This window comes from Schistocerca cancellata, chromosome 4 (genome assembly GCF_023864275.1).
Source record: "Schistocerca cancellata isolate TAMUIC-IGC-003103 chromosome 4, iqSchCanc2.1, whole genome shotgun sequence".
Classification (NCBI taxonomy): domain Eukaryota; kingdom Metazoa; phylum Arthropoda; class Insecta; order Orthoptera; family Acrididae; genus Schistocerca; species Schistocerca cancellata.
Genome location: NC_064629.1, coordinates 726,850 through 749,574, shown reverse-complemented (window position 1 = coordinate 749,574; position 22,725 = coordinate 726,850).

Genomic DNA, 22,725 nt, shown 5'->3' with positions numbered 1-22,725 from the left:
CTCATTCGATAACCTAGACTCACGGGAGAACGACCATAAGGTGCCCGAGGTAGCAATAGACCCATGGAGCCAAGTCTGCTGGAGGACGATGTATTGAATCGGGACGCAATTTGAGTGATCCATCGTCATTAGGTGGCCCTGAACGTCACAATTCACTATCAGTTATTTGTCCGATTCGAAAATCTTTGACTCACAGCAGAACGGCCATAAGGTGCCCGAGGCTGAAATAGACCCATGGAGACAGTCTGCTGGAGGACAATGTATTGAATCGGGACGCAATTTGAGTGATCCATCGTCATTAGGTGGCCCTGAACGTTGCAATTCACTATCACTTTTTCGTCCGATTCGAAAATCTTTGACTCACAGCAGAACGGCCATAAGGTGCCCGAGGAAGCAATAGACCCATGGAGACGAGTCGGCTGGAGGACGATGTATTGAATCGGGACGCAATTTGAGTGATCCATCGTCATTAGGTGGCCCTGAACGTTACAATTCACTATCCGTTTTTCGTCCGATTCGAAAATCTTTGACTCACAGCAGAACGGCCATAAGGTGCCCGAGGCAGCAATAGACCCATGGAGACAAGTCTGCTGGATGACGATGTATTGAATCGGGACGCAATTTGAGTGTTCCATCGTCATTAGGAGGCCCTGAAAGTTACAATTCACTATCAGTTTTTCGTCCGATTCGAAAATCTTTGACTCACAGCAGAACAGCCATAAGGTGCCGAGGCAGCAATAGACACATGGAGACAAGTCGGCTGGAGGACGATGTATTGAATCGGGACGCAATTTGAGTGATCCATCGCCATTAGGTGGCCCTGAAAGTTACAATTCACTATCAGTTTTTCGTCCGATTCAAAAATCTTTGACTCACAGCAGAACGGCCATAAGGTGCCCGAGGCAGCAATAGACCCATGGAGACAAGTCGGCTGGAGGACGATGTATTGAATCGGGATGCAATTTGAGTGATCCATCGTCATTAGGTGGCCCTGAATGTTACAATTCACTATCAGTTTTTCGTCCGATTCGAAAATCTTTGACTCACAGCAGAACGGCCATAAGGTGCCCGAGGCAGCAATAGACACATGGAGACAACTCTGCTGGAGGACGATGTATTGAATCGGGACGCTATTTGATTGTTCCATCGTCATTAGGAGGCCCTGAAAGTTACATTTCACTATCAGTTTTACGTCCGATTCGAAAATCTTTGACTCACAGCAGAACGGCCATAAGGTGCCCGAGGCAGCAATTGACCCATGGAGCCAAGTCTGCTGGAGGACGATGTATTGAATCGGGACGCAATTTGAGTGATCCATCGTCATTAGGTGGCCCTGAACGTCACAATTCACTATCAGTTATTTGTCCGATTCGAAAATCTTTGACTCACAGCAGAACGGCCATAAGGTGCCCGAGGCTGAAATAGACCCATGGAGACAGTCTGCTGGAGGACAATGTATTGAATCGGGACGCAATTTGAGTGATCCATCGTCATTAGGTGGCCTTGAACGTTGCAATTCACTATCACTGTTTCGTCCGATTCGAAAATCTTTGACTCACAGCAGAACGGCCATAAGGTGCCCGAGGAAGCAATAGACCCATGGAGACAAGTCTGCTGGAGGACGATGTATTGAATCGGGACGCAATTTGAGTGATCCATCGTCATTAGGTGGCCCTGAACGTTACAATTCACTATCAGTTTTTCGTCCCATTCGATAATCTAGACTCACAGCAGAACGGCCATAAGGTGCCCGAGGCAGCAATAGACCCATGGAGTCAGGTCGGCTGGAGGACGATGTACTGAATCGGGACGCAATTTGTGTGGTCCATCGTCATTAGGTGGCCCTGAATGTTACAATTCACTATCAGTTTTTCGTCCGATTCGAAAACTTAGACTCACAGCAGAACGGCCATAAGGTGCCCGAGGCAGATATCGACCCATGGAGGCAAGTCTGCTGGAGGACGATGTATTGAACCGGGACGCAATTTGAGTGATCCATCGTCATTAGGTGGCCCTGAAAGTTACAATTCACTATCAGTTTTTCGTCCGATTCGAAAATCTTTGACTCACAGCAGAAAGGCCATAAGGTGCCCGAGGCAGCAATAGACCCATGAAGTCAAGTCTGCTGGAGGACGATGAATTGAATCGGCACGCAATTGTAGTGTTCCATCGTCATTAGGAGGCCCTGAACGTTACAATTCACTATCAGTTTTTCTCCGATTCGAAAATCTTTGACTCACAGCAGAACGGCCATAAGGTGCCCGAGGCAGCAATAGACCCATGGAGACAAGTCGGCTGGTGGACGATGTATTGGATCGGGACGCAATTTGAGTGATCCATCGTCATTAGGTGGCCCTGAAAGTTACAATTCACTATCAGTTTTTCGTCCGATTCGAAAATCTTTGACTCACAGCAGAACGGCCATAAGGTGCCCGAGGCAGCAATAGACCCATGGAGACAAGTCTGCTGGAGGACGATGTATTGAATCGGGACGCAATTTGAGTGTTCCATCGTCATTAGGAGGCCCTGAAAGTTACAATTCACTATCAGTTTTTCGTCCGATTCGAAAATCTTTGACTCACAGCAGAACGGACCTAAGGTGCCCGAGGCAGCAATAGACCCATGGAGACAAGTCTGCTGGAGGACGATGTATTGAATCGGGACGCAATTTGAGTGTTCCATCGTCATTAGGAGGCCCTGAACGTTACAATTCACTATCAGTTTTTCGTCCGATTCGAAAATCTTTGACTCACAGCAGAACGGCCATAAGGTGCCCGAGGCAGCAATAGACCCATGGAGACAAGTCTGCTGGAGGACGATGTATTGAATCGGGACGCAATTTGAGTGTTCCATCGTCATTAGGAGGCCCTGAAAGTTACAATTCACTATCAGTTTTTCGTCCGATTCGAAAATCTTTGACTCACAGCAGAACGGACCTAAGGTGCCCGAGGCAGCAATAGACCCATGGAGACAAGTCTGCTGGAGGACGATGTATTGAATCGGGACGCAATTTGAGTGTTCCATCGTCATTAGGAGGCCCTGAACGTTACAATTCACTATCAGGTTTTCGTCCGATTCGAAAATCTTTGACTCACAGCAGAACGGCCATAAGGTGCCCGAGGCAGCAATAGACCCATGGAGTCAGGTCGGCTGGAGGACGATGTACTGAATCGGGACGCAATTTGTGTGGTCCATCGTCATTAGGTGGCCCTGAATGTTACAATTCACTATCAGTTTTTCGTCCGATTCGAAAATCTTAGACTCACAGCAGAACGGCCATAAGGTGCCCGAGGCAGATATCGACCCATGGAGGCAAGTCTGCTGGAGGACGATGTATTGAATCGGGACGCAATTTGAGTGATCCATCGTCATTAGGTGGCCCTGAAAGTTACAATTCACTATCAGTTTTTCGTCCGATTCGAAAATCTTTGACTCACAGCAGAAAGGCCATAAGGTGCCCGAGGCACCAATAGACCCATGAAGTCAAGTCTGCTGGAGGACGATGTATTGAATCGGCACGCAATTTTAGTGTTCCATCGTCATTAGGAGGCCCTGAACGTTACAATTCACTATCAGTTTTTCGTCCGATTCGAAAATCTTTGACTCACAGAAGAACGGCAATAAGGTGCCCGAGGCAGCAATAGACCCATGGAGACAAGTCGGCTGGAGGACGATGTATTTAATCGGGGCGCTATTTGAGTGATCCATCGTCATTAGGTGGCCCTGAACGTTACAATTCACCATCAGTTTCTTGTCCGATTCGAAAATCTTTGACTCACAGCAGTACGGCCATAAGGTGCCCGAGGCAGCAATAGACCCATGGAGGCAAGTCTGCTGGAGGACGAGGTATTGAATCGGGACGCAATTTGAGTGTTCCATCGTCATTAGGAGGCCCTGAACGTTACAATTCCCTATCAGTTTTTCGTCCGATTCGAAAATCTTTGACTCACAGCAGAACGGCCATAAGGTGCCCGAGGCAGCAATAGACCCATGGAGACAAGTCGGCTGGTGGACGATGTATTGAATCGGGACGCAATTTGAGTGTTCCATCGTCATTAGGAGGCCCTGAACCTTACAATTCACTATCAGGTTTTCGTCCGATTCGAAAATCTTTGACTCACAGCAGAACGGCCATAAGGTGCCCGAGGCTGCAATAGACCCATGGAGACAAGTCTGCTGCAGGACGATGTATTGAATCGGGACGCAATTTGAGAGATCCATCGTCATTAGGAAGCCCTGAACGTTACAATTCACTATCAGTTTTTCGTCCGATTCGAAAATCTTTGACTCACAGCAGAACGGCCATAAGGTGCCCGAGGCAGCAATAGACCCATGGAGACAAGTCGGCTGGTGGACGATGTATTGAATCAGGACGCAATTTGAGTGATCCATCGTCATTAGGTGGCCCTGAAAGTTACAATTCACTATCAGTTTTTCGTCCGATTCGAAAATCTTTGACTCACAGCAGAACGGCCATAAGGTGCCCGAGGCAGCAATAGACCCATGGAGACAAGTCTGCTGGAGGACGATGTATTGAATCGGGACGCAATTTGAGTGTTCCATCGTCATTAGGAGGCCCTGAAAGTTACAATTCACTATCAGTTTTTCGTCCGATTCGAAAATCTTTGACTCACAGCAGAACGGACCTAAGGTGCCCTAGGCAGCAATAGACCCATGGAGACAAGTCTGCTGGAGGACGATGTATTGAATCGGGACGCAATTTGAGTGTTCCATCGTCATTAGGAGGCCTTGAACGTTACAATTCACTATCAGGTTTTCGTCCGATTCGAAAATCTTTGACTCACAGCAGAACGGCCATAAGGTGCCCGAGGCAGCAATAGACCCATGGAGACAAGTCTGCTGGAGGACGATGTATTGAATTGGGACGCAATTTGAAGGTTCCATCGTCATTAGGAGGACTGAATGATACAATTAACTATCAGTTTTTCGTCTCATTCGATAACCTAGACTCACGGGAGAACGACCATAAGGTGCCCGAGGTAGCAATAGACCCATGGAGCCAAGTCTGCTGGAGGACGATGTATTGAATCGGGACGCAATTTGAGTGATCCATCGTCATTAGGTGGCCCTGAACGTCACAATTCACTATCAGTTATTTGTCCGATTCGAAAATCTTTGACTCACAGCAGAACGGCCATAAGGTGCCCGAGGCTGAAATAGACCCATGGAGACAGTCTGCTGGAGGACAATGTATTGAATCGGGACGCAATTTGAGTGATCCATCGTCATTAGGTGGCCCTGAACGTTGCAATTCACTATCACTTTTTCGTCCGATTCGAAAATCTTTGACTCACAGCAGAACGGCCATAAGGTGCCCGAGGAAGCAATAGACCCATGGAGACGAGTCGGCTGGAGGACGATGTATTGAATCGGGACGCAATTTGAGTGATCCATCGTCATTAGGTGGCCCTGAACGTTACAATTCACTATCCGTTTTTCGTCCGATTCGAAAATCTTTGACTCACAGCAGAACGGCCATAAGGTGCCCGAGGCAGCAATAGACCCATGGAGACAAGTCTGCTGGATGACGATGTATTGAATCGGGACGCAATTTGAGTGTTCCATCGTCATTAGGAGGCCCTGAAAGTTACAATTCACTATCAGTTTTTCGTCCGATTCGAAAATCTTTGACTCACAGCAGAACAGCCATAAGGTGCCGAGGCAGCAATAGACACATGGAGACAAGTCGGCTGGAGGACGATGTATTGAATCGGGACGCAATTTGAGTGATCCATCGCCATTAGGTGGCCCTGAAAGTTACAATTCACTATCAGTTTTTCGTCCGATTCAAAAATCTTTGACTCACAGCAGAACGGCCATAAGGTGCCCGAGGCAGCAATAGACCCATGGAGACAAGTCGGCTGGAGGACGATGTATTGAATCGGGATGCAATTTGAGTGATCCATCGTCATTAGGTGGCCCTGAATGTTACAATTCACTATCAGTTTTTCGTCCGATTCGAAAATCTTTGACTCACAGCAGAACGGCCATAAGGTGCCCGAGGCAGCAATAGACACATGGAGACAACTCTGCTGGAGGACGATGTATTGAATCGGGACGCTATTTGATTGTTCCATCGTCATTAGGAGGCCCTGAAAGTTACATTTCACTATCAGTTTTACGTCCGATTCGAAAATCTTTGACTCACAGCAGAACGGCCATAAGGTGCCCGAGGCAGCAATTGACCCATGGAGCCAAGTCTGCTGGAGGACGATGTATTGAATCGGGACGCAATTTGAGTGATCCATCGTCATTAGGTGGCCCTGAACGTCACAATTCACTATCAGTTATTTGTCCGATTCGAAAATCTTTGACTCACAGCAGAACGGCCATAAGGTGCCCGAGGCTGAAATAGACCCATGGAGACAGTCTGCTGGAGGACAATGTATTGAATCGGGACGCAATTTGAGTGATCCATCGTCATTAGGTGGCCTTGAACGTTGCAATTCACTATCACTGTTTCGTCCGATTCGAAAATCTTTGACTCACAGCAGAACGGCCATAAGGTGCCCGAGGAAGCAATAGACCCATGGAGACAAGTCTGCTGGAGGACGATGTATTGAATCGGGACGCAATTTGAGTGATCCATCGTCATTAGGTGGCCCTGAACGTTACAATTCACTATCAGTTTTTCGTCCCATTCGATAATCTAGACTCACAGCAGAACGGCCATAAGGTGCCCGAGGCAGCAATAGACCCATGGAGTCAGGTCGGCTGGAGGACGATGTACTGAATCGGGACGCAATTTGTGTGGTCCATCGTCATTAGGTGGCCCTGAATGTTACAATTCACTATCAGTTTTTCGTCCGATTCGAAAACTTAGACTCACAGCAGAACGGCCATAAGGTGCCCGAGGCAGATATCGACCCATGGAGGCAAGTCTGCTGGAGGACGATGTATTGAACCGGGACGCAATTTGAGTGATCCATCGTCATTAGGTGGCCCTGAAAGTTACAATTCACTATCAGTTTTTCGTCCGATTCGAAAATCTTTGACTCACAGCAGAAAGGCCATAAGGTGCCCGAGGCAGCAATAGACCCATGAAGTCAAGTCTGCTGGAGGACGATGAATTGAATCGGCACGCAATTGTAGTGTTCCATCGTCATTAGGAGGCCCTGAACGTTACAATTCACTATCAGTTTTTCTCCGATTCGAAAATCTTTGACTCACAGCAGAACGGCCATAAGGTGCCCGAGGCAGCAATAGACCCATGGAGACAAGTCGGCTGGTGGACGATGTATTGGATCGGGACGCAATTTGAGTGATCCATCGTCATTAGGTGGCCCTGAAAGTTACAATTCACTATCAGTTTTTCGTCCGATTCGAAAATCTTTGACTCACAGCAGAACGGCCATAAGGTGCCCGAGGCAGCAATAGACCCATGGAGACAAGTCTGCTGGAGGACGATGTATTGAATCGGGACGCAATTTGAGTGTTCCATCGTCATTAGGAGGCCCTGAAAGTTACAATTCACTATCAGTTTTTCGTCCGATTCGAAAATCTTTGACTCACAGCAGAACGGACCTAAGGTGCCCGAGGCAGCAATAGACCCATGGAGACAAGTCTGCTGGAGGACGATGTATTGAATCGGGACGCAATTTGAGTGTTCCATCGTCATTAGGAGGCCCTGAACGTTACAATTCACTATCAGGTTTTCGTCCGATTCGAAAATCTTTGACTCACAGCAGAACGGCCATAAGGTGCCCGAGGCAGCAATAGACCCATGGAGACAAGTCTGCTGGAGGACGATGTATTGAATTGGGACGCAATTTGAAGGTTCCATCGCCATTAGGAGGACTGAATGATACAATTAACTATCAGTTTTTCGTCTCATTCGATAACCTAGACTCACGGGAGAACGACCATAAGGTGCCCGAGGCAGCAATAGACCCATGTAGCCAAGTCTGCTGGAGGACGATGTATTGAATCGGGACGCAATTTGAGTGATCCATCGTCATTAGGTGGCCCTGAACGTCACAATTCACTATCAGTTATTTGTCCGATTCGAAAATCTTTGACTCACAGCAGAACGGCCATAAGGTGCCCGAGGCTGAAATAGACCCATGGAGACAGTCTGCTGGAGGACAATGTATTGAATCGGGACGCAATTTGAGTGATCCATCGTCATTAGGTGGCCCTGAACGTTGCAATTCACTATCACTGTTTCGTCCGATTCGAAAATCTTTGACTCACAGCAGAACGGCCATAAGGTGCCCGAGGAAGCAATAGACCCATGGAGACAAGTCGGCTGGAGGACGATGTATTGAATCGGGACGCAATTTGAGTGATCCATCGTCATTAGGTGGCCCTGAACGTTACAATTCACTATCCGTTTTTCGTCCGATTCGAAAATCTTTGACTCACAGCAGAACGGCCATAAGGTGCCCGAGGCAGCAATAGACCCATGGAGACAAGTCTGCTGGATGACGATGTATTGAATCGGGACGCAATTTGAGTGTTCCATCGTCATTAGGAGGCCCTGAAAGTTACAATTCACTATCAGTTTTTCGTCCGATTCGAAAATCTTTGACTCACAGCAGAACGGCCATAAGGTGCCCGAGGCAGCAATAGACCCATGGAGTCAAGTCTGCTGGAGGACGATGTATTCAATTGGGACGAAATTTGTGTGGTCCAACGTCATTAGGTGGCCCTGAATGTTACAATTCACTATCAGTTTTTCGTCCGATTCGAAAATCTTTGACTCACAGCAGAACGGCCATAAGGTGCCCGAGGCAGCAATAGACCCATGGAGACAAGTCTGCTGGAGGACGATGTATTGAATCGGGACGCAATTTTAGTGTTCCATCGTCATTAGGAGGCCCTGAACGTTACAATTAACTATCAGTTTTTCGTCCGATTCGAAAATCTTTGACTCACAGCAGAACTGCCATTAGGTGCCCGAGGCAGCAATAGACCCATGGAGTCAAGTCTGCTGGAGGACGATGTATTCAATCGGGACGAAATTTGTGTGGTCCAACGTCATTAGGTGGCCCTGAATGTTACAATTCACTATCAGTTTTTCGTCCGATTCGAAAATCTTTGACTCACAGCAGAACGGCCATAAGGTGCCCGAGGCAGCAATAGACCCATGGAGCCAAGTCTGCTGGAGGACGATGTATTGAATCGGGACGCAATTTGAGTGTTCCATCGTCATTAGGAGGCCCTGAACGTTACAATTCACTATCAGTTTTTCGTCTGATTCGAAAATCTTTGAGTCACAGCAGAACGGCCATATGGTGCCCGAGGCAGCAATAGACTCATAGAGACAAGTCGGCTGGTGGACGATGTATTGAATCGGGACGCAATTTGAGTGATCCATCGCCATTAGGTGGCCCTGAAAGTTACAATTCACTATCAGTTTTTCGTCCGATTCGAAAATTTTTGACTCACAGCAGAACGGCCATAAGGTGCCCAGGCAGCAATAGACCCATGGAGACAAGTCTGCTGGAGGACGATGTATTGAATCGGGATGCAGTTTGAGTGATCCATCGTCATTAGGAGGACCTGAACGTTACAATTCACTATCAGTTTTTCGTCCCATTCGATTATCTAGACTCACAGCAGAACGGCCATAAGGTGCCCGAGGCAGCAATTGACCAATGAAGTCAAGTCTGCTGGAGGACGATGTATTGAATCGGGACGCAATTTGAGTGATCCATCGTCATTAGGTGGCCCTGAAAGTTACAATTCACTATCAGTTTTTCGTCCGATTCGAAAATCTTTGACTCACAGCAGAACGGACCTAAGGTGCCCGAGGCAGCAATAGACCCATGGAGACAAGTCTGCTGGAGGACGATGTATTGAATCGGGACGCAATTTGAGTGTTCCATCGTCATTAGGAGGCCCTGAACGTTACAATTCACTATCAGGTTTTCGTCCGATTCGAAAATCTTTGACTCACAGCAGAACGGCCATAAGGTGCCCGAGGCAGCAATAGACCCATGGAGACAAGTCTGCTGGAGGACGATGTATTGAATTGGGACGCAATTTGAAGGTTCCATCGTCATTAGGAGGACTGAATGATACAATTAACTATCAGTTTTTCGTCTCATTCGATAACCTAGACTCACGGGAGAACGACCATAAGGTGCCCGAGGCAGCAATAGACCCATGGAGCCAAGTCTGCTGGAGGACGATGTATTGAATCGGGACGCAATTTGAGTGATCCATCGTCATTAGGTGGCCCTGAACGTCACAATTCACTATCAGTTATTTGTCCGATTCGAAAATCTTTGACTCACAGCAGAACGGCCATAAGGTGCCCGAGGCTGAAATAGACCCATGGAGACAGTCTGCTGGAGGACAATGTATTGAATCGGGACGCAATTTGAGTGATCCATCGTCATTAGGTGGCCCTGAACGTTGCAATTCACTATCACTGTTTCGTCCGATTCGAAAATCTTTGACTCACAGCAGAACGGCCATAAGGTGCCCGAGGAAGCAATAGACCCATGGAGACAAGTCGGCTGGAGGACGATGTATTGAATCGGGACGCAATTTGAGTGATCCATCGTCATTAGGTGGCCCTGAACGTTACAATTCACTATCCGTTTTTCGTCCGATTCGAAAATCTTTGACTCACAGCAGAACGGCCATAAGGTGCCCGAGGCAGCAATAGACCCATGGAGACAAGTCTGCTGGATGACGATGTATTGAATCGGGACGCAATTTGAGTGTTCCATCGTCATTAGGAGGCCCTGAAAGTTACAATTCACTATCAGTTTTTCGTCCGATTCGAAAATCTTTGACTCACAGCAGAACGGCCATAAGGTGCCCGAGGCAGCAATAGACCCATGGAGTCAAGTCTGCTGGAGGACGATGTATTCAATTGGGACGAAATTTGTGTGGTCCAACGTCATTAGGTGGCCCTGAATGTTACAATTCACTATCAGTTTTTCGTCCGATTCGAAAACTTAGACTCACAGCAGAACGGCCATAAGGTGCCCGAGGCAGATATCGACCCATGGAGGCAAGTCTGCTGGAGGACGATGTATTGAACCGGGACGCAATTTGAGTGATCCATCGTCATTAGGTGGCCCTGAAAGTTACAATTCACTATCAGTTTTTCGTCCGATTCGAAATCTTTGACTCACAGCAGAAAGGCCATAAGGTGCCCGAGGCAGCAATAGACCCATGAAGTCAAGTCTGCTGGAGGACGATGTATTGAATCGGCACGCAATTGTAGTGTTCCATCGTCATTAGGAGGCCCTGAACGTTACAATTCACTATCAGTTTTTCGTCCGATTCGAAAATCTTTGACTCACAGCAGAACGGCCATAAGGTGCCCGAGGCAGCAATAGACCCATGGAGACAAGTCGGCTGGTGGACGATGTATTGAATCGGGACGCAATTTGAGTGATCCATCGTCATTAGGTGGCCCTGAAAGTTACAATTCACTATCAGTTTTTCGTCCGATTCGAAAATCTTTGACTCACAGCAGAACGGCCATAAGGTGCCCGAGGCAGCAATAGACCCATGGAGACAAGTCTGCTGGAGGACGATGTATTGAATCGGGACGCAATTTGAGTGTTCCATCGTCATTAGGAGGCCCTGAAAGTTACAATTCACTATCAGTTTTTCGTCCGATTCGAAAATCTTTGACTCACAGCAGAACGGACCTAAGGTGCCCGAGGCAGCAATAGACCCATGGAGACAAGTCTGCTGGAGGACGATGTATTGAATCGGGACGCAATTTGAGTGTTCCATCGTCATTAGGAGGCCCTGAACGTTACAATTCACTATCAGGTTTTCGTCCGATTCGAAAATCTTTGACTCACAGCAGAACGGCCATAAGGTGCCCGAGGCAGCAATAGACCCATGGAGACAAGTCTGCTGGAGGACGATGTATTGAATTGGGACGCAATTTGAAGGTTCCATCGTCATTAGGAGGACTGAAAGATACAATTAACTATCAGTTTTTCGTCTCATTCGATAACCTAGACTCACGGGAGAACGACCATAAGGTGCCCGAGGCAGCAATAGACCCATGGAGCCAAGTCTGCTGGAGGACGATGTATTGAATCGGGACGCAATTTGAGTGATCCATCGTCATTAGGTGGCCCTGAACGTCACAATTCACTATCAGTTATTTGTCCGATTCGAAAATCTTTGACTCACAGCAGAACGGCCATAAGGTGCCCGAGGCTGAAATAGACCCATGGAGACAGTCTGCTGGAGGACAATGTATTGAATCGGGACGCAATTTGAGTGATCCATCGTCATTAGGTGGCCCTGAACGTTGCAATTCACTATCACTGTTTCGTCCGATTCGAAAATCTTTGACTCACAGCAGAACGGCCATAAGGTGCCCGAGGAAGCAATAGACCCATGGAGACAAGTCGGCTGGAGGACGATGTATTGAATCGGGACGCAATTTGAGTGATCCATCGTCATTAGGTGGCCCTGAACGTTACAATTCACTATCCGTTTTTCGTCCGATTCGAAAATCTTTGACTCACAGCAGAACGGCCATAAGGTGCCCGAGGCAGCAATAGACCCATGGAGACAAGTCTGCTGGATGACGATGTATTGAATCGGGACGCAATTTGAGTGTTCCATCGTCATTAGGAGGCCCTGAAAGTTACAATTCACTATCAGTTTTTCGTCCGATTCGAAAATCTTTGACTCACAGCAGAACGGCCATAAGGTGCCCGAGGCAGCAATAGACCCATGGAGTCAAGTCTGCTGGAGGACGATGTATTCAATTGGGACGAAATTTGTGTGGTCCAACGTCATTAGGTGGCCCTGAATGTTACAATTCACTATCAGTTTTTCGTCCGATTCGAAAATCTTTGACTCACAGCAGAACGGCCATAAGGTGCCCGAGGCAGCAATAGACCCATGGAGCCAAGTCTGCTGGAGGACGATGTATCGAATCGGGACGCAATTTTAGTGTTCCATCGTCATTAGGAGGCCCTGAACGTTACAATTAACTATCAGTTTTTCGTCCGATTCGAAAATCTTTGACTCACAGCAGAACTGCCATAAGGTGCCCGAGGCAGCAATAGACCCATGGAGTCAAGTCTGCTGGAGGACGATGTATTCAATCGGGACGAAATTTGTGTGGTCCAACGTCATTAGGTGGCCCTGAATGTTACAATTCACTATCAGTTTTTCGTCCGATTCGAAAATCTTTGACTCACAGCAGAACGGCCCTAAGGTGCCCAGGCAGCAATAGACCCATGGAGACAAGTCTGCTGGAGGACGATGTATTGAATCGGGATGCAGTTTGAGTGATCCATCGTCATTAGGAGGCCCTGAACGTTACAATTCACTATCAGTTTTTCGTCCCATTCGATTATCTAGACTCACAGCAGAACGGCCATAAGGTGCCCGAGGCAGCAATTGACCAATGAAGTCAAGTCTGCTGGAGGACGATGTATTGAATCGGGACGCAATTTGAGTGATCCATCGTCATTAGGAGGCCCTGAACGTTACAATTCACTGTCAGTTTTTCGTCCGATTCGAAAATTTTTGAGTCACAGCAGAACGGACATAAGGTGCCCGAGGCTGCAATAGACCCATGGAGACAAGTCTGCTGGAGGACGATGTATTGAATCGGGACGCAATTTGAGTGATCCATCGTCATTAGGAGGCCCTGAACGTTACAATTCACTATCAGTTTTTCGTCCGATTCATAAATCTTTGACTCACAGCAGAACGGCCATAAGGTGCCCGAGGCAGCAATAGACCCATGGAGACAAGTCGGCTGGAGGACGATGTATTGAATCGGGACGCAATTTGAGTGATCCATCGTCATTAGGTGGCCCTGAATGTTACAATTCACTATCAGTTTTTCGTCCGATTCGAAAATCTTTGACTCACAGCAGAACGGCCATAAGGTGCCCGAGGCAGCAATAGACCCATGGAGACAAGTCTGCTGGAGGACGATGTATTGAATCGGGACGCAATTTGAGTGTTCCATCGTCATTAGGAGGCCCTGAAAGTTACAACTCACTATCAGTTTTTCGTCCGATTCGAAAATCTTTGACTCACAGCAGAACGGCCATAAGGTGCCCGAGGCAGCAATAGACCCATGGAGACAAGTCGGCTGGTGGACGATGTATTGAATCGGGACGCAATTTGAGTCATCCATCGTCATTAGGTGGCCCTGAAAGTTACAATTCACTATCAGTTTTTCGTCCGATTCGAAAATCTTTGACTCACAGCAGAACGGCCATAAGGTGCCCGAGGCAGCAATAGACCCATGGAGACAAGTCTGCTGGAGGACGATGTATTGAATCGGGACGCAATTTGAGTGATCCATCGTCATTAGGTGGCCCTGAACGTTACAATTCACTATCAGTTTTTCGTCCCATTCGATAATCTAGACTCACAGCAGAACGGCCATAAGGTGCCCGAGGCAGCAATAGACCCATGGAGTCAGGTCGGCTGGAGGACGATGTACTGAATCGGGACGCAATTTGTGTGGTCCATCGTCATTAGGTGGCCCTGAATGTTACAATTCACTATCAGTTTTTCGTCCGATTCGAAAACTTAGACTCACAGCAGAAAGGCCATAAGGTGCCCGAGGCAGCAATAGACCCATGAAGTCAAGTCTGCTGGAGGACGATGTATTGAATCGGCACGCAATTTTAGTGTTCCATCGTCATTAGGAGGCCCTGAACGTTACAATTCACTATCAGTTTTTCGTCCGATTCGAAAATCTTTGACTCACAGAAGAACGGCAATAAGGTGCCCGAGGCAGCAATAGACCCATGGAGACAAGTCGGCTGGAGGACGATGTATTTAATCGGGGGGCTATTTGAGTGATCCATCGTCATTAGGTGGCCCTGAACGTTAAAATTCACCATCAGTTTCTTGTCCGATTCGAAAATCTTTGACTCACAGCAGTACGGCCATAAGGTGCCCGAGGCAGCAATAGACCCATGGAGGCAAGTCTGCTGGAGGACGAGGTATTGAATCGGGACGCAATTTGAGTGTTCCATCGTCATTAGGAGGCCCTGAACGTTACAATTCCCTATCAGTTTTTCGTCCGATTCGAAAATCTTTGACTCACAGCAGAACGGCCATAAGGTGCCCGAGGCAGCAATAGACCCATGGAGACAAGTCTGCTGCAGGACGATGTATTGAATCGGGACGCAATTTGAGAGATCCATCGTCATTAGGAGGCCCTGAACGTTACAATTCACTATCAGTTTTTCGTCCGATTCGAAAATCTTTGACTCACAGCAGAACGGCCATAAGGTGCCCGAGGCAGCAATAGACCCATGGAGACAAGTCGGCTGGAGGACGATGTATTGAATCGGGACGCAATTTGAGTGATCCATCGTAATTAGGTGGCCCTGAATGTTACAATTCACTATCAGTTTTTCGTCCGATTCGAAAATCTTTGACTCACAGCAGAACAGCCATAAGGTGCCCGAGGCAGCAATAGACCCATGGACACAAGTCTGCTGGAGGACGATGTATTGAATCGGGACGCAGTTTGAGTGTTCCATCGTCATTAGGAGACCCTGAAAGTTACAATTCACTATCAATTTTTCGTCCGATTCGATAATCTTTGAGTCACAGCAGAACGGCCATAAGGTGCCCGAGGCTGCAATAGACCCATGGAGACAGTCTACTGGAGGACAATGTATTGAATCGGGACGCAATTTGAGTGATCCATCGTCATTAGGTGGCCCTGAACGTTACAATTCACTATCAGTTTTTCGTGCGATTCGAAAATCTTTGACTCACAGCAGAACGGCCATAAGGTGCCCGAGGCAGCAATAGACCCATGGAGACAAGTCGGCTGGAGGACGATGTATTGAATCGGGACGCAATTTTAGTGTTCCATCGTCATTAGGAGGCCCTGAACGTTACAATTAACTATCAGTTTTTCGTCCGATTCGAAAATCTTTGACTCACAGCAGAACTGCCATAAGGTGCCCGAGGCAGCAATAGACCCATGGAGTCAAGTCTGCTGGAGGACGATGTATTCAATCGGGACGAAATTTGTGTGGTCCAACGTCATTAGGTGGCCCTGAATGTTACAATTCACTATCAGTTTTTCGTCCGATACGAAAATCTTTGACTCACAGCAGAACGGCCATAAGGTGCCCGAGGCAGCAATAGACCCATGGAGCCAAGTCTGCTGGAGGACGATGTATTGAATCGGGACGCAATTTGAGTGTTCCATCGTCATTAGAAGGCCCTGAACGTTACAATTCACTATCAGTTTTTCGTCTGATTCGAAAATCTTTGAGTCACAGCAGAACGGCCATATGGTGCCCGAGGCAGCAATAGACTCATAGAGACAAGTCGGCTGGTGGACGATGTATTGAATCGGGACGCAATTTGAGTGATCCATCGTCATTAGGTGGCCCTGAACGTCACAATTCACTATCAGTTATTTGTCCGATTCGAAAATTTTTGACTCACAGCAGAACGGCATAAGGTGCCCGAGGCTGAAATAGACCCATGGAGACAGTCTGCTGGAGGACAATGTATTGAATCGGGACGCAATTTGAGTGATCCATCGTCATTAGGTGGCCCTGAACGTTGCAATTCTCTATCACTGTTTCGTCCGATTCGAAAATCTTTGACTCACAGCAGAACGGCCATAAGGTGCCCGAGGAAGCAATAGACCCATGGAGACAAGTCGGCTGGAGGACGATGTATTGAATCGGGACGCAATTTGAGTGATCCATCGTCATTAGGTGGCCCTGAACGTTACAATTCACTATCCGTTTTTCGTCCGATTCGAAAATCTTTGACTCACAGCAGAACGGCCATAAGGTGCCCGAGGCAGCAATAGACCCATGGAGACAAGTCTGCTGGATGACGATGTATTGAATCGGGACGCAATTTGAGTGTTCCATCGTCATTAGGAGGCCCTGAAAGTTACAATTCACTATCAGTTTTTCGTCCGATTCGAAAATCTTTGACTCACAGCAGAACGGCCATAAGGTGCCCGAGGCAGCAATAGACCCATGGAGTCAAGTCTGCTGGAGGACGATGTATTCAATTGGGACGAAATTTGTGTGGTCCAACGTCATTAGGTGGCCCTGAATGTTACAATTCACTATCAGTTTTTCGTCCGATTCGAAAATCTTTGACTCACAGCAGAACGGCCATAAGGTGCCCGAGGCAGCAATAGACCCATGGAGACAAGTCGGCTGGTGGACGATGTATTGAATCGGGACGCAATTTGAGTGATCCATCGTCATTAGGTGGCCCTGAAAGTTACAATTCACTATCAGTTTTTCGTCCGATTCGAAAATCTTTGACTCACAGCAGAACGGCCATAAGGTGCCCGAGGCAGCAATAGACCCATGGAGACAAGTCTGCTGGAGGACGATGTATTGAATCGGGACGCAATTTGAGTGTTCCATCGTCATTAGGAGGCCCTGAAAGTTACAATTCACTATCAGTTTTTCGTCCGATTCGAAAATCTTTGACTCACAGCAGAACGGACCTAAGGTGCCCGAGGCAGCAATAGACCCATGGAGACAAGTCTGCTGGAGGACGATGTATTGAATCGGGACGCAATTTGAGTGTTCCATCGTCATTAGGAGGCCCTGAACGTTACAATTCACTATCAGGTTTTCGTCCGATTCGAAAATCTTTGACTCACAGCAGAACGGCCATAAGGTGCCCGAGGCAGCAATAGACCCATGGAGACAAGTCTGCTGGAGGACGATGTATTGAATTGGGACGCAATTTGAAGGTTCCATCGTCATTAGGAGGACTGAATGATACAATTAACTATCAGTTTTTCGTCTCATTCGATAACCTAGACTCACGGGAGAACGACCATAAGGTGCCCGAGGCAGCAATAGACCCATGGAGCCAAGTCTGCTGGAGGACGATGTATTGAATCGGGACGCAATTTGAGTGATCCATCGTCATTAGGTGGCCCTGAACGTCACAATTCACTATCAGTTATTTGTCCGATTCGAAAATCTTTGACTCACAGCAGAACGGCCATAGGGTGCCCGAGGCTGAAATAGACCCATGGAGACAGTCTGCTGGAGGACAATGTATTGAATCGGGACGCAATTTGAGTGATCCATCGTCATTAGGTGGCCCTGAACGTTGCAATTCACTATCACTGTTTCGTCCGATTCGAAAATCTTTGACTCACAGCAGAACGGCCATAAGGTGCCCGAGGAAGCAATAGACCCATGGAGACAAGTCGGCTGGAGGACGATGTATTGAATCGGGACGCAATTTGAGTGATCCATCGTCATTAGGTGGCCCTGAACGTTACAATTCACTATCCGTTTTTCGTCCGATTCGAAAATCTTTGACTCACAGCAGAACGGCCATAAGGTGCCCGAGGCAGCAATAGACCCATGGAGACAAGTCTGCTGGATGACGATGTATTGAATCGGGACGCAATTTGAGTGTTCCATCGTCATTAGGAGGCCCTGAAAGTTACAATTCACTATCAGTTTTTCGTCCGATTCGAAAATCTTTGACTCACAGCAGAACGGCCATAAGGTGCCCGAGGCAGCAATAGACCCATGGAGTCAAGTCTGCTGGAGGACGATGTATTCAATTGGGACGAAATTTGTGTGGTCCAACGTCATTAGGTGGCCCTGAATGTTACAATTCACTATCAGTTTTTCGTCCGATTCGAAAATCTTAGACTCACAGCAGAACGGCCATAAGGTGCCCGAGGCAGCAATAGACCCATGGAGCCAAGTCTGCTGGAGGACGATGTATCGAATCGGGACGCAATTTTAGTGTTCCATCGTCATTAGGAGGCCCTGAACGTTACAATTAACTATCAGTTTTTCGTCCGATTCGAAAATCTTTGACTCACAGCAGAACTGCCATAAGGTGCCCGAGGCAGCAATAGACCCATGGAGTCAAGTCTGCTGGAGGACGATGTATTCAATCGGGACGAAATTTGTGTGGTCCAACGTCATTAGGTGGCCCTGAATGTTACAATTCACTATCAGTTTTTCGTCCGATTCGAAAATCTTTGACTCACAGCAGAACGGCCATAAGGTGCCCGAGGCAGCAATAGACCCATGGAGCCAAGTCTGCTGGAGGACGATGTATTGAATCGGGACGCAATTTGAGTGTTCCATCGTCATTAGGAGGCCCTGAACGTTACAATTCACTATCAGTTTTTCGTCTGATTCGAAAATCTTTGAGTCACAGCAGAACGGCCATATGGTGCCCGAGGCAGCAATAGACTCATAGAGACAAGTCGGCTGGTGGACGATGTATTGAATCGGGACGCAATTTGAGTGATCCATCGCCATTAGGTGGCCCTGAAAGTTACAATTCACTATCAGTTTTTCGTCCGATTCGAAAATTTTTGACTCACAGCAGAACGGCCATAAGGTGCCCAGGCAGCAATAGACCCATGGAGACAAGTCTGCTGGAGGACGATGTATTGAATCGGGATGCAGTTTGAGTGATCCATCGTCATTAGGAGGCCCTGAACGTTACAATTCACTATCAGTTTTTCGTCCCATTCGATTATCTAGACTCACAGCAGAACGGCCATAAGGTGCCCGAGGCAGCAATTGACCAATGAAGTCAAGTCTGCTGGAGGACGATGTATTGAATCGGGACGCAATATGAGTGATCCATCGTCATTAGGAGGCCCTGAACGTTACAATTCACTGTCAGTTTTTCGTCCGATTCGAAAATTTTTGAGTCACAGCAGAACGGACATAAGGTGCCCGAGGCTGCAATAGACCCATGGAGACAAGTCTGCTGGAGGACGATGTATTGAATCGGGACGCAATTTGAGTGATCCATCGTCATTAGGAGGCCCTGAACGTTACAATTCACTATCAGTTTTTCGTCCGATTCATAAATCTTTGACTCACAGCAGAACGGCCATAAGGTGCCCGAGGCAGCAATAGACCCATGGAGACAAGTCGGCTGGAGGACGATGTATTGAATCGGGACGCAATTTGAGTGATCCATCGTCATTAGGTGGCCCTGAATGTTACAATTCACTATCAGTTTTTCGTCCGATTCGAAAATCTTTGACTCACAGCAGAACGGCCATAAGGTGCCCGAGGCAGCAATAGACCCATGGAGACAAGTCTGCTGGAGGACGATGTATTGAATCGGGACGCAATTTGAGTGTTCCATCGTCATTAGGAGGCCCTGAAAGTTACAACTCACTATCAGTTTTTCGTCCGATTCGAAAATCTTTGACTCACAGCAGAACGGCCATAAGGTGCCCGAGGCAGCAATAGACCCATGGAGACAAGTCGGCTGGTGGACGAAGTATTGAATCGGGACGCAATTTGAGTCATCCATCGTCATTGGGTGGCCCTGAAAGTTACAATTCACTATCAGTTTTTCGTCCGATTCGAAAATCTTTGACTCACAGCAGAACGGCCATAAGGTGCCCGAGGCAGCAATAGACCCATGGAGACAAGTCTGCTGGAGGACGATGTATTGAATCGGGACGCAATTTGAGTGATCCATCGTCATTAGGTGGCCCTGAACGTTACAATTCACTATCAGTTTTTCGTCCCATTCGATAATCTAGACTCACAGCAGAACGGCCATAAGGTGCCCGAGGCAGCAATAGACCCATGGAGTCAGGTCGGCTGGAGGACGATGTACTGAATCGGGACGCAATTTGTGTGGTCCATCGTCATTAGGTGGCCCTGAATGTTACAATTCACTATCAGTTTTTCGTCCGATTCGAAAACTTAGACTCACAGCAGAAAGGCCATAAGGTGCCCGAGGCAGCAATAGACCCATGAAGTCAAGTCTGCTGGAGGACGATGTATTGAATCGGCACGCAATTTTAGTGTTCCATCGTCATTAGGAGGCCCTGAACGTTACAATTCACTATCAGTTTTTCGTCCGATTCGAAAATCTTTGACTCACAGAAGAACGGCAATAAGGTGCCCGAGGCAGCAATAGACCCATGGAGACAAGTCGGCTGGAGGACGATGTATTTAATCGGGGCGCTATTTGAGTGATCCATCGTCATTAGGTGGCCCTGAACGTTAAAATTCACCATCAGTTTCTTGTCCGATTCGAAAATCTTTGACTCACAGCAGTACGGCCATAAGGTGCCCGAGGCAGCAATAGACCCATGGAGGCAAGTCTGCTGGAGGACGAGGTATTGAATCGGGACGCAATTTGAGTGTTCCATCGTCATTAGGAGGCCCTGAACGTTACAATTCCCTATCAGTTTTTCGTCCGATTCGAAAATCTTTGACTCACAGCAGAACGGCCATAAGGTGCCCGAGGCAGCAATAGACCCATGGAGACAAGTCTGCTGCAGGACGATGTATTGAATCGGGACGCAATTTGAGAGATCCATCGTCATTAGGAGGCCCTGAACGTTACAATTCACTATCAGTTTTTCGTCCGATTCGAAAATCTTTGACTCACAGCAGAACGGCCATAAGGTGCCCGAGGCAGCAATAGACCCATGGAGACAAGTCGGCTGGAGGACGATGTATTGAATCGGGACGCAATTTGAGTGACCCATCGTAATTAGGTGGCCCTGAATGTTACAATTCACTATCAGTTTTTCGTCCGATTCGAAAATCTTTGACTCACAGCAGAACAGCCATAAGGTGCCCGAGGCAGCAATAGACCCATGGACACAAGTCTGCTGGAGGACGATGTATTGAATCGGGACGCAGTTTGAGTGTTCCATCGTCATTAGGAGACCCTGAAAGTTACAATTCACTATCAATTTTTCGTCCGATTCGATAATCTTTGAGTCACAGCAGAACGGCCATAAGGTGCCCGAGGCTGCAATAGACCCATGGAGACAGTCTACTGGAGGACAATGTATTGAATCGGGACGCAATTTGAGTGATCCATCGTCATTAGGTGGCCCTGAACGTTACAATTCACTATCAGTTTTTCGTGCGATTCGAAAATCTTTGACTCACAGCAGAACGGCCATAAGGTGCCCGAGGCAGCAATAGACCCATGGAGACAAGTCGGCTGGAGGACGATGTATTGAATCGGGACGCAATTTTAGTGTTCCATCGTCATTAGGAGGCCCTGAACGTTACAATTAACTATCAGTTTTTCGTCCGATTCGAAAATCTTTGACTCACAGCAGAACTGCCACAAGGTGCCCGAGGCAGCAATAGACCCATGGAGTCAAGTCTGCTGGAGGACGATGTATTCAATCGGGACGAAATTTGTGTGGTCCAACGTCATTAGGTGGCCCTGAATGTTACAATTCACTATCAGTTTTTCGTCCGATACGAAAATCTTTGACTCACAGCAGAACGGCCATAAGGTGCCCGAGGCAGCAATAGACCCATGGAGCCAAGTCTGCTGGAGGACGATGTATTGAATCGGGACGCAATTTGAGTGTTCCATCGTCATTAGGAGGCCCTGAACGTTACAATTCACTATCAGTTTTTCGTCTGATTCGAAAATCTTTGAGTCACAGCAGAACGGCCATATGGTGCCCGAGGCAGCAATAGACTCATAGAGACAAGTCGGCTGGTGGACGATGTATTGAATCGGGACGCAATTTGAGTGATCCATCGCCATTAGGTGGCCCTGAAAGTTACAATTCACTATCAGTTTTTCGTCCGATTCGAAAATTTTTGACTCACAGCAGAACGGCCATAAGGTGCCCAGGCAGCAATAGACCCATGGAGACAAGTCTGCTGGAGGACGATGTATTGAATCGGGATGCAGTTTGAGTGATCCATCGTCATTAGGAGGCCCTGAACGTTACAATTCACTATCAGTTTTTCGTCCCATTCGATTATCTAGACTCACAGC